This window comes from Nipponia nippon, unplaced genomic scaffold, assembly GCF_047370975.1.
Source record: "Nipponia nippon isolate SJK-2023a ecotype South Korea unplaced genomic scaffold, ASM4737097v1 scaffold_22, whole genome shotgun sequence".
NCBI classification, from domain to species: Eukaryota; Metazoa; Chordata; class Aves; order Pelecaniformes; family Threskiornithidae; genus Nipponia; species Nipponia nippon.
In genome coordinates, this window is record NW_028262339.1 from 36,879 (window position 1) to 50,760 (window position 13,882).

Consider the following 13,882-nt stretch of genomic DNA (forward strand, 5'->3'; position numbering starts at 1 on the left):
CATCTGAAGACGATGCCCACAAGCACTCTTGCCTCGCATGTAATTGCTTAACAGTTAAAGCACTTTCCCAGGATACACAACAGTTTCTTTTCCTCACTCCATCTAACAGGAGTTAACCCTGATCTACCACCATCTGCCCTCTGCTGAGGTGGCAGTTGCCCTCCTTTCTCTCTGTCCTACCGCAGCCAAAAAGATGAGAGTTTCAAAGGCTTGAGGAACATTAGCATTCAAGTAAATGGTTATGTGGCTTCTCGCGGCAAGGAGAGCTGCTTAAATCCTTCTGGGAATGTCTGTGGTTATTGGCCAAAATGTTGAAGGGTTCCCACAGGATGAACAAACATGCTGACACTGGGCTCCAGTAAAATGTCTTCCTATCACTGAACAGACTATTACAGCATTTTTAAAATGGCTGCCACCAATGCAGCTTGCAACAGGCAAAATCAGTCTAGTAGGCCTTCTGCTCGCCTACTATATTCATTTAATTGAGACATACAGGGGACAGCAAAACACTGATTTTTGGTTACTAGCTGTGCTTAGACAGGGCATCAGTCTTCAAGACAGGTATATGGAACATATGCAGAACATTAGACACAACATTTTGTCATGGTTTAACCTCAGCCAGCAACTAAGCACCACGCAGCCGCTCGCTCACTCCCCCACCAGTGGGACGGGGGAGAGGATCGGAAGAGCAAAAGGGGAAAGCTCATGGGTTGAGATAAGAACAGTTTAATAAATAAAGTAAAATAAAAATAGAACAGTAGTAGTAATAATAACAATAATAATAACAACAAGTAATAATAGTACAATAGTAATACAAAGCAAGCGATATACTCTACAATGGCTCACCACCCGCCGACCGATGCCCAGCCCGTCCCCCAAGCAGCGATCATTGCCCCTCCCCCGGCTAACTCCCCCAGTTTATATACTGAGCATGACGTCACATGGTATGGAATAGCCCCTTGGCCAGCCCGGGTCAGCTGTCCTGGCTGTGCCCCCTCCCAGCTTCTTGTGCACCCGGCAGAGCATGGGCAGCTGAAAAGTCCTTGACCACTGTGAGCGCCACTTAGCAACTACTTAGCAAGAACAAAACATCAGTGTATCTCGACATAATGTTCTCACCCTAAACCCAAAACACAGCCCCATACCGGCTACCAAGAGGAAAATTAACTCCATCCCAGCTGAAACCAGGACACATTTAAATACAACGGAACTAAAAAGGTATTTTCGTTATTAGCTTTGTGGAATTCATCAGAATGGACACACTTGAATTTCTCCCCTGATACAGCCCTTAAGTTTATATTCAAGTCTCCCCCACTATAACAGAAGGGGAGATTTATTACAGAAAGATGTAAAGACCTATCAATAAGCTTTGGTGGTTGGATGCTGCACTGCTGTAAGCTTACACAAACACAGCAAGGTTCAGAAGTGGTTCTTGGAAAATGTAGTTGGAGTCCATGAAATTAATATTCGAGTTGTCGACTAAAGAAAAAAGACTTTTTCAACCAAACACCTGAGAGTCAAACACCATTTCAAACACAACTTTCCATGCCACAAAGCTTAAAGATTCCACATTCTTTGTTCAAAATTTCGAAACTACAGCATGAGTTAAAATTTTTTCAAATATCAACAGAGGAACTTGACTTGAAGCCTTCCACGAAAAGAGCAAGTGAAGACCAGTTCTGGGATGTAACTCACCAATTCAACTGAACAGTAACTTTGAAATTCTGCATTTAAGCAAAACTCAAAGTTTGCTTCTTTTGCGTCAGGCTTTTCTCTATCCAGTATCTAAGAAAAGGTAACCCAAGCGTCCAAAGAAACGGTTGGTTTACCTACAATTACAGGTAAACGCTCCAAATGAAAGCTTTCAATTCCTGACCTATTGAAACTTGCTTGTACATTTTGGAATAAAAAGCCACAATTTGGGGGATCTTTTCTGAACAAACGCTGAAGTCAGATTACTGTGCAGCACTTGTCCAAGGGGATTTCCCCAATCTCATTGTTCTTCTGCCAATTTTGAAGCATATGCAGCGAGATGTAAACTTACTCCAGCTCCCGATTGTTCTCTTGTATCCTGCCGGTCTGCTTCAAACAATGCAGCATGACAGAAGCCAATGAAAGCTGTTCGTGATGATACTACAGCATTGTGTACTGTAAATTTTAGAAGTTTTCCACCAATCAGCACTACAACCAAGTCAAAGTAAGCGAACAGAAACAAGTAGTAAACAAGACATGGGAAATTACTTTTATTAAATTAGCAGGTGTAGATTACAAGCAGGATTAAATCAGTAGGGAACCTGTTAACTAGCTATTTGTGTTCAAAGCTGCAGCAGTAAAAGAACCGCAGTATGTTGTTTATCCTATAAATTCTTCCTAGACTAACAGCCTGAGCTACACAATTGGGAAGTTTTTCCTGTAAAATTGCTCTGGTTGTCATAAAACATTCACACTAGTAAAAACAGTGCTCAAGTGTTTTGTTACAGTACCAAGAAAACTAAATTGGCTGACTTCTACAAAAGAATATAATGAGGAGAGGATCCTTCGCCACACTGAATAGTCGGGCTGATATAAAGACATTAATTACCTCTGTAAGCTGTGGAATAGTTTAGCATTGACTTGGGCTGACTAAAGCCCCAATTCCTTTATTGGAGAAAAGTAAATACTATTTATGAGATAATTTGGGGCTCAATATTGACAATAAAGCACAGTCAACATTTTTCTCGAGTGACCAACTTGTCTTCTTAATGGTAGCACGAAATGTCAGAAACAGATACTATTCCTTCTAGTTAGAGCTTCGTACCAGGATCCACTGAGCAGGTAAATCGCTAAAGTAATCACAAGTAGCTATTTTTCAGTTGCTTAAAATTCAGCAGCCCCAGCATCAGTTGTTAACCTGCCAAACAATTAATGGCATATAAAAATCAAGCAAGCTTTAACAGTTATTTTTGATTCTGGCTCTTCCTGTTTCTTACCATTAAGGCAATCCTAATGAGGAGCAACAGTAACTTGAAGTTAAAAAACTTCCACAAATCCAACAACTTTCCACCCTTAAATTTGCTTTCCATATCACTGATACTCCAATGGGAATGCCTTAAATTTACACTCCCTAACTAAATAATTCAGCTTATACCAGGGAGGCAAAGAGGTGGCATTATCACATGCCTCGCAAAAATTCATCTCAATTTATAGACTGAAAAATGACAGCAAATTAAAAACCTGTAAGGCTACCTGGGAAAAAGCAGCAGAGCCAAGGCTGGAATCCACATCCCCCGAGCCTTTATCCAGTGCTCCAGTTAGTATACAACATAGTCCCCAAAATTCAACAATTTTTCCTCCTGACTCAAGAAGCAAGCTCCTTTGAACTATGCAGCATTTTGCTATTGGTTAAGTATCTTGTACATTTATATTTTTACATGTTGACCTACCTCAAACGACATGCCAATACTTTCTGCTTGGCACACCAAGCCTGTAACAAATTATGTGGGTAAGTCACATGGCTTCCTGAATTGCACAAGCTTAAAACTGGCAGCCCGAAGTTTCTTTAATATTTTAAGACTTCCTTTTTCAGGATGACAACAATATAATAAGATGCTGTAACCTGAACTGTGTCTACACTAAAGCTTAACCTTAGTTACAACAATTCAGTCCTCAACGTCAGCCGCAGCTGTGCATAAACCAAGTTAACAGTTATGTTTTAGCATTTTTAATAAAACCTCAATTACACTTGAACACAATCACTACTCTTAATTTCAATCAACACTGCATTAGAAGGCTAGAAAACTTAAGTCTTCAAATTTGTCTTCTAAAGAATGACTTACCTACACTAGAGCAAGGTCCCAACTGCTGTAATACGCAGTGTCTAAGTAGTGCCTTACTGATGCACATATATTCTTCTGTACACAGATATCAGGAATAAGGTCTTGCTGCTAAAGTGGCCATTCAAGTAGGAGGTGTCGGTAGAGGAAAAAATATGCTATTAGAAAAAAAAAAGCATTATCTTATGCTTATATTAATCCTGCATCCTACCCTACATATCAAATACACTAATGCTATGAATCCAACAGGAGAAAGCAAGCATAATTTAACTTGAGGCTATAATTAAGATCGTTTTGTAGTTCAAGGAAACACGTAAGCATAGATTTCAAACAGATGCAGGTAGTGTCACTAACACTGTCTTACCAATTGCTTACCTCAAGTTTAGAAATTAAATTTCAGAGACTTAAGTCAAACTTGACAATATTGCCCATTATATGTCCATGCAGCATCTAAAGGTGTTCTGCAACCTAGAATTTAAGCATGTCATTTTACATATATATAATTAGGGTCAGCATCCTTCTGTCTACAATGACACCATCCTGAACATTTGGAAACTAAGAAGGGCTGGACCCATTTATCTTTGGGCAGGAGATGGTCTTGGAAAACCAGGTGCCAGCTTCTGCCACCCCAGCTCTGAGAAAAACCCCAAGGAAGTTAGCGCAATCTCTCAGAGCACTCTTGTTCCTCCTCTGCACACTAAACCAGACTGCACAATACAGCACTACAGAACATGGACCATGAAAGCTGTCATCATAAAATTACTGAAAGAAGCTCTCAACACAGATTAGAAGACACCGCAAAACATCAGAAAAACACCGCCAAAGTCAACTGCTTTGCACGCGCCACTTTCAGCAACAACAGTATCTCTTGCAGGATCATCTCCTCACGTTTTGTGTTCAGGACTCTATTCACTTGGCAAGCAGCTGCCTGGCGGTTTGCTAGGCCTTACTTTTGGGCTGCACAACACCATTTAGTAAGAGGAAGTCAGGGAAGCTACACAGTAAGCTGTTGGAGGAGTACGTACACACAGAGCAACCCGAGATGAAGGGATGTCTCACACAACAGGAAGCCACTGCAAAGCACGCTGTCATTCTGTCCTTAATGCCCTGTAGAGGCCAGAGCCTGGCACGACACACTTAGAAAGCACCAATAACTTCCTTTAGTCTTTTACAGAGAACGTAGAGACAATATTGAAGTCCCACCATAATTACGGGACTGAGAAGAGCAAGGGCAATTTGATCCTCCTGCTATACCTTTCCAGTGAACACATCCCAAGTCTTCACAGCACCAGCTATCACAAAGACGACCAGGGGATTTTGAAGCTAATCTTGGCCAAGACTCCCCAAAATCTCAGCCATCTCCTGCCATACTTCCAGGAAACATCTCTTTGGCTTTGGTCTGAAGCATGACTTTTATTGAAATTCCAACAAGAGAAAAGCAGAGGGGGGTCTGCTTCATCCTCCATAATCCTGTCATGAGAAAAAGGAGTCAGCTTATCAACAAACAATTTACAAGCACACTCTTCCTGTAATCTCAGCAATAAAAATGGTGCTTTAGTGTATTCTGATGTACTGTCTTAAATATCTATACTTATTTTAGAACGCTTAAGATGTTCAACTATAGTCTTCAAACATTTATAGAACCAACTTACATCTAAGTGAATGCATTCAGACTGAAATACAGTATGAGGCTGAAAACTTATGGCTAAGAATCAGAAACCAAGGCAACAAAGGGAACCTCGTGGTTGGTGTCGACAGGCCGCCCGATCAAGGGGAGCCTATTGATGAAGCTTTCTTACTCCAGCTCCAGGAGGCATCACGCTTGCAGGCTCTCATTCAGGAGAGCAGGACTTCAACCACCCCGACATCTGCTGGCGAAGTAGCACAGCAAGCTGTAAGCAATCCAAGAGACTCCTGGAGAGCACTGAGGATAACTTCGTAAGCCTTGTAACAGACAGCCCTACCAGAGGGGATGCAATACCGGACCTGTCGGTCACCAGTGCATGTGAGCTAATCGGTGACAGCAAGATTGGAGGCAGCCTGGGCTGCAGTGATCATGCACTGGTGGAGTTCGCAGTCCTGAGGGATGTGGGTCAGGTGAAGAGTAAAGTCAGGACCCTGAATTTTAGGAAAGCAAATTTCCAGCTGTTCAAGGAGTTGGTCAGTCGGACCCCCTGAGAAACTGCCCTCAGGGACAAGGGAGCAGAACAGAGCTGGCAGGTCTTTAAGGACCCTTTCCATAGAGCGCAAGAGCTCTCAATACCCAGTTTAAGAAATCAGGCAAAGGCGGCAAGAGACAGCCATGGCTGAGTCAAGACCTGCTGGTCAAACTGAAGGGCAAGAAGGAAACGCACAGGCAGTTGGAAGCAGGGACAGGTATCCTGGGAAGAGTATAGGGACACTGCCTGGTTGTGTAGGGATGGCATCAGGAAGGCCAAGGTATGGATGGAGCTGAACTTGGCAAGGGATGCAAAGAATAAGAAAGGCTTCTACAGGTATGTCAGCCAGAAAAGGAAGGCAAAAGAAAGTGTCTCCCACGATGAGCAAGACTGGCAAATTGATAACAACAGACAAGGAGAAGGCTGAGGTATCAGCAACATAGACAGTGGGATTGAGTGCACCCTCAGCAAGTCTGCAGCTGACACCAAGCTGAGTGGTGCAGTTGACACGCCTGAGGGACAGGATGCCATCCAGAGGGACCTGGGCAGGCTGGAGAGGTGGGCCTGTGTCAACCTCATGAGGTTCAACAAGGCCAAGTGCAAGATCCTGCATCTGGGTCAGGGCAACCCCTGGTATCAGTACAGGCTGGGGGGTGAAGGGATGGAGAGCAGCCCTGCAGAGAAGGACTTGGCGGTACTGATAGATGAAAAGCTGGACATGAGCCAGCAATGCATGCTTGCAGCCCAGGCGGCCAACCATATCCTGGGCTGCATCAAAAGAAGCATGGCCAGCAGGTCAAGGGAGGTGATTCTCCCCCTCTACTCTGCTCTGGGGAGACCCCCCTGGAGCCCTGCATCCAGCTCAGGGGTCCTCAGCACGGGAAGGACATGGCGATGTTGGAGCAGGGCCAGGGGAGGCCACCGAAATGGTCCGAGGGCTGGAGCACTTCTGCTATGAGGACAGGCTGAGAGCTGGGGTTGTGCAGCCTGGAGAAGAGAAGGCTGCGGGGAGACCTGATTGCGTCCTTTCAGTGCTTAAAGGGGGCTTATAAGAAAGATGGGGTCTAACTTTCTAGCAGGGCCTGTTGCAGTAGGACAAGGGGTGATGGTTTTAAACTAAAAGAGGGGAGATTCAGACTAGATCTAAGGAAGAAATGTTTTACAATGAGGGTGGTGAAAGAGTGGCACAGGTTGCCCAGAGAGGTGGGAGATGCCCCATCCCTGGAAACATTCAAGGCCAGGCTGGACGGGGCTCTGAGCAACCTGATCTAGTTGTAGATGTCCCTGACAATTGCAGGGGGGTTAGACTAGAGAACAAGTCTTATGAGGAGCAACTGAGGGAGCTGGGGGCGTTCAGTCTGGAGAAGAGGAGGCTGAGGGGAGACCTTATTGCTCTCTACAACTACCTGAAAGGAGGTTGTAGCGAGGTGGGGGTCGGTCTCTTCTCCCAAGTAACAAGGGACAGGATAAGAGGAAACGGCCTCAAGCTGTGCCAGGGGAAGTTTAGGTTGGATATTAGGAAAAACTTCTTCACCGAAAGGGTGGTCAGGCACTGGAACAGGCTGCCCAGGGAAGTGGTTGAGTCCCCATCCCTGGAGGTATTTAAAAGACAGGTAGACATTGTGCTTAGGGACATGGTTTAGTGGTGGACTTGGCAATGACAGGTTAATGGTTGGACTCGATGATCTTAAGGGTCTTTTCCAACCTTAATGATTCTATCATTCTACTAGATGACCTTTAAAGGTCCCTTCCAATCCAAACTATGATTCTATACGGTTTGAGGACATTCTTTATACATAGCAGTTCTCAACTTGTGAGCTATGGTTAAGAATCAGTGCCAATCCCCAACTTGAACAGTGAATTATCCCAGCTCTGCTACCAACTAACAGACAGCGCCAAGTTCTGTTTCTGGGAAAACAGACTTCACCTCTGTCTGGATAGCAATATTATTTTAGGACCTACAGTGCCAATCCAACTGCCTGCTGTTGTTCTCTTAGCTAACTCACTCATAGCTTAGCAGCAGATGTTGAGCACTCTCATAAAACAATTTCCAAAGGAACCTTCTGACCCTCACCCAGTGTATTTGTTGAAATCACCCATCTCCTATGGGTTTAACCTGAAAAGGAACAAAGGAATTTCTGTATTGCTGTCCTCTCAAGTAACCTATTTTGGGGAAAGATCTTAAAGCTTGAAAGCAATCTATTCTAGAAGCCACATTAGCTTGACAACTCTGCTCTATGGGTGATTAAAAGCATCCCTAAAATTAGGTTACTGCATGCAGCTATGCAATCACTTTCCTGATAAATATTCCCAAGGAATTAAAAAAACATGCTAACTGGTAGCACAGGTTATAATCAAGGAGAACTGTGCCCTTTACACCTAAATTAGAAATTACTTTTTACTTGGTTATGTGAAGAAAAAAGCATCAAAATGCCATAATTTTAAAAGATCTGTTTGCTGTCAAACACCAGTTCCAAGTCAATTGTCCCATCTTTAAGCAGGTCTTTTCTTTGCCTGGTTTACTTCTGCTGTTAACTCCTTTGTAGACACTTTGATCAGCACTAAAAGGTTCCATGTACGGCGGCTCATATTAACTAATGAAGAGAGCTAGCCTTCAGAAAACAATTTTAATATGTGCCATTAGCTATGCCTAGGCTGCTTATCTTATTCATAGTGCTAACTCACAGCAGGGAATGAGGAAAGGGCTGCAGGACAAGCAAGAGAAGGAGTAACACTCGCATAATAGAGAAATTCATTCTTCAGAGAATTTTGACCCTATCAAATGGTCTTGCCTTCATGGGTGTGATGAACTTTCACCAGATTCTGCAGTTTTAAGTAGCTGAATCCTTGTAGAATACATCAGAAATACAACAAAATTCAGATGTATTGGATTTATTTCCTGGACATTGTAAGCAAGCCTAAGAAAAAGACGTCAAGTGCACTTATGAAAAAGCATTCATGACTAACATCAAGAGCAGCCTTTTGGGCTCAGAAGACACATGGAAAAGAAACTCCTGGATAGGTAGATTTTTGCTTCACAAAAACAACCCCAAAATATTACAGCCTTCAGAAGCAGTCGATACATACTAGCACGTTTTTACTTTCTTAAGGAAAAAATATCAAAATGGTGTTCTGAACGTAATGCTTAAATACCACTACCATGTTATTTCCTCAGGAGAATCAGATTGTGATTGGTTCCATGATAGCAGTTTAAAAAGTTATCAACCTTCACTACTGGATGAAATGAAAGATATTCAACAGGTATGGCTTTAAAATACTACTACTTCATCCTAACAAACTCTAAGAAACAGCAGTGTTAGTGAAATTGGTAAGTAGCTCCTAATTGCGATGCCAACCAACCACTTCACTCGCAACTGTCTGCTTCGCATTCCCAACACTCCCTCACAATCTTCCATATTCCCAAAACCATGGAACCCATTGTAGGGTTTCTTCTTTGCCTCTGGATGGTACAAAAATGCAGAATTCATCTCATATATGAAGCAGAAGCCAGGTACTTCAGAAGTCTAATTGTTGACTGTAAATTCCACAAATCAGCTACATTCTTCAAAAAACAATAGCAGGATTTGAGCCCCTCTCGCTATCTCTCTCACTGAAGTCACAATTGGAAGGCTGCAGAAAACAAAGCAAAAATAAGCTTCTGAAAACCAGGAAACATAGCACAGGGATGCTATCCTCATGTTAAGCAAGAAGAACAGAAGGCACATGTAAGACTACATTTTCTACATACATATTGAACCGTTAAGCAAGAAAAAATATTTTTCAGATAATACCTTCTAAAACTTTCATGGCACAGCAGGCTGGAAAGCAAGGGTTTGACAGGAGTACTAGCCTTCTCTCTGTGCTGGAAGCAACTGCTGCATTTCACCTAAGACTCTAAAGCACTTGCATGGTATTAGCACCCCAGCAAAGAATCTCTGAATTGGCATTTAAGGAAGTTGGTCTTAAAACCTTACTTCAGCCAGTAATCTGCCAGATCACTTTTCATCAACATTCAACATGGCTTTGCTTTTGCACTGTAATTTCCTCTTACATAAAGTAGTGATAAAATTTGCCTCCTCTGCAGAAACTGAGGACCTCCCATTAAAGCTAAGATTCAAGTGTTAAGTACTGTTCCACACATAGTATCAAAAGCAAGTTTACATAATAACTATATTATAACTACTACTAACATCAACAAAAATTTTATCTGTTCAAGAAGAAAGCTTGTGAAGTTATCAATCAGGAAGTTGTCGATGCTGTATCAAACCCTTCTACAGTACTGAGATCAGTAAACAAACATCTGGAAAGAGAAAATAGAGGTATACTGTTATAGTTCCATCTTTTAGCTGCCTCCTTTCCTCTCAACTACAAGTAGCCTTTGTCAGGGAATGCATGAAAGCTAGATTCACTATGCAAAGCTAAAATGAATGAAAGCTAGCAATGCTGAGACTGATAGGAGGCACCTATCTCTTCTTTATCCTCCCGCATATACTGGAAGAAGAAAGGTGCACCTATACATTGAGTGATCTCATATACCTCAGTTCAGCATTGCATCACGCGGACTGTGTCAGCAGTCAAACAGGAAAGCTGCCATCAAGGAGGTGAGATACAGCAGTGCTCTGCGGGTTCAACAACAGGTAAGCGAAAGCAGAATGCAAGATGGAATCTTCTGGGGAAGAGTGAATAGGTTACGACACGCAACAAATGAGGACTACAGTTGTACCTGGGGAGTACTCCATATAGGCAGGTCATCTCCATTACTGCTCATCCTTCATATAAGATAAGGCCCTAATACAGTTGTCACATTACCCAAATGTTGGACTTATTCTGGAAGCAGAATTCAACACGTGATACGGATGTACCCAGCTACAGCTCAGGAAGGACACAGTCAGTTCTGCATTAGTTTTCAGATATGTATGCTCTAGAGGAACATAAGACATCACAAAGGAGTCTAAACTCAATGCTTCCCTTCCTCTAGCTTTTTTTTCAATTTTAAAAAATATAGGAGCTACAACAGCCCAGGTCAACATTATCCCAAACCTACTCCAACTAAACTCTATTCTTAGTTGTACATTATCAGGCATTTTACAAAAGCAACCACATTTTGGTAAGTTTCATTTAAAAAAAAAAAAAACAAGAAGAAAGCACGAAGCATATCTATTTTCTTTTTAAGACAGAAAGAACACACAGCTGATCACACCAAAATACCGGGACACTGAAACCAGTGATTTGTGTTTCCCTGTTTTGGATTCCAATACTCTGTACTGTCACCACTGAAACAATTTTTTAAATAATGAAGACAGACTATGAACATGCCAGTTGACTACTTACTACAATGGCATGGTTTGGTTTGTTAAACGCTTGGATTTCAGCTATCACTTATTTCAACAGAACGATCCGTGTTAGTAAGGAAGAAACTGCTCCATTAGAAGACGACTTATATAAATGGATGCTCATGCTGTTTCTTCACTGACTGCTTCTTGTGCCCCATTTGCGTCAAAACTGCAAGGGAGAGCATAAAGACAGGATCTTAAACTCTACCGAATTCATTACGTATTTTAGAAAAGTGAACTCGTGGGCCAACATTTAGTTTCAGGATATACAGGGATTATGCGATTAGAATCCCACTGGCTTGCTGGGAGGATTCAGCAAGATAACTACAAATTACTTAGAGGGCTAGTGTCAAAAGGACCTCTGTACTTATTTAGCCTCTGCTCTAGATTACTGACCCACTTATGAAGAGCTAAGCACCACTGCTGTGCGATGCCAACACCCACTCCATCTGTTTGCTTCTGCTTTCTCAGAACCTCTATTAGTCTGCGTAAGAAGTTGTGTTAATTACCACATGAGCAGCTTTTGCATAGTACACAGTACCAGCCTCACTTAGTACGTAATCACCTTGACAAACAGCACAGAAACACAACAATCCTAATCAGAGCAGGATTACTGATGACATATAGTAAGTATATACAGATTTCTGAAGAGGCAATTGAATTCAGCTTCTGTCCAAGCTGCTCTCAGTTTTGAGAAAAGCTTGTAGGTGTTTAGTTGGTTTAGGTTTCAATGATGAAAAAGTATACTGAAGTACTGTATCAAACACTCTGGAAATATCCAAGGGGACCAGAAACTTGTGAAACCACAGGTGAAACTTCTGTTAAGGGAATAATGCAACAGTTGCAAACAAAAGCATCCCACAACACTTGTCAATATTTACACTGAGTTAAACAGTATTAGTAATTAAATCTAAAGCTAGTTAAAAAAACCAAACACACACAAAACCAAACACAAAAACCCTCCCCAAGCAGAGGAACAATGGAAAGTTAGCCCAGCTGTCACATCAGAACTGCATCTCAGCAGCTTAGCACCTCAAACTTCCTGCTGACTAGGAAGAAAGTAAGTTTCAAATTCAGCATTTTATTATTTACCCCTGCTGATCTGCAGATCTTTAAGACATTCGTTAAAGTGAGTCTCAAGCAGCAGTTTCATTAACTTACTAAATCCAAGAACAAGAATCTCCAGAAGTCTTGACAGTACTGAGTCAACATTTGTTCTTTCTTGGGAACTCAGACTACTGCTGTCAAAGTGAAATAATATCAACAGACCAAAAGCCATACATGAAACTCAAGAATTCTGTATAGCACTGCTGGCAACCCTGATATCTCACCTCTTAATACCAAAGCCATTTCTTAGTTTAAAATTAAACCTTGTATAATAACCAACACCACTTGAAGAGCTCTCTAGCTACCAGCTTACTCCTAAGGTAGTCAAGAAAAGTAAAACCTAGGTTCAGTCCTTTTTCCAGCTGACTGGAGGATAGATGAGAACAGTACATCACAGCCCAGCAAGAACTGCTGGTCACAACATGGAGGCTATACAGAGTATAACAGAGCTTCGTATTCTGTTTAAAAGAATTATTTACTATGACTACTTTAACACAAAAGGTCATGCAAGCAGAAGGAGATACTCAAATACAGACAACAAGTAGACTAGGAAAACAATGACATATTAGCATACTGTTTGTATGTTCTAACATCATCTGCAAAATTATATTTAGACAATTATTTTTCCAAAGTAGCAGTATTTACTGCCCCAGTACCCCTGCAGGAGAGCTCTAGGAAGTCTCTCTAAGAGCTCTAAAAGTTAGATACACATTTTACATAAAGTGCATGACAGTCTACTTAACTTCCGTCATATGAAACGCCTTCCAATTAAGCATTTTGTCTTTGTCATGGTAAAGACTTGCTAAATACAGAGTCATCTCATGTCAAGTCAAGAAATATATATCCCTACAGGTTTCAATCTTAGCCTACTGATATACATTAAGACAAGAAAGCTCTAATATTTTATTTCTGATTGTTTTGCAGCTGGCAAAAGGAAGAAAGCAGAAGGGAAACCCAGAGAGCTTTGGGACTGCTCTAGGGAAGAAAACACAAGCAGAGGGCAGCATTAGAAACAAGTTTGCGAACAGAAAAGAGAGAACAGAATTAAAGCAGTCATTCATTCAGAGCATACTCATGATTTTCCCAGAAAGCTGTGTCAAATCTAAAAAAGAATGCTAAAACCATTATCAGATAACACCTATAACACATTTGATATATGGAAATCATTACTGACACCAATCAAATCTAGCTTGTGTTATGATTAATACAATGTTTAAAAGTAGCTGGGATGAATACGCTAATACAGAAATTAAGGTCGTAAACCAGATGCAGTTTCTCTCCCCTAGAAATTATTTTAAGTGTCAAGGGGCTAAGTGCCTGTAATATTCCTGTGCCACCGGATCCTCTAACTTTTTCTCAGAAACACACACCTGTGAAGTGATTTGATACTTATGTCGCACATAATGAGTTTACACATGCACCTTAGTGGGATTTCTGTACAACATGAATTGAGAGCAGACTGCATTATACT

General features: G+C 41.7%; 1 protein-coding gene across 6 annotated transcripts in view; it reads right to left on the reverse strand.

Annotated features, from left to right (window-relative positions):
- Nucleotides 1–13,882, reverse strand: part of SMAD2 (SMAD family member 2) — a 60,292-nt gene that overhangs the window by 33,000 nt on the left and 13,410 nt on the right. The window lies entirely within an intron of this gene.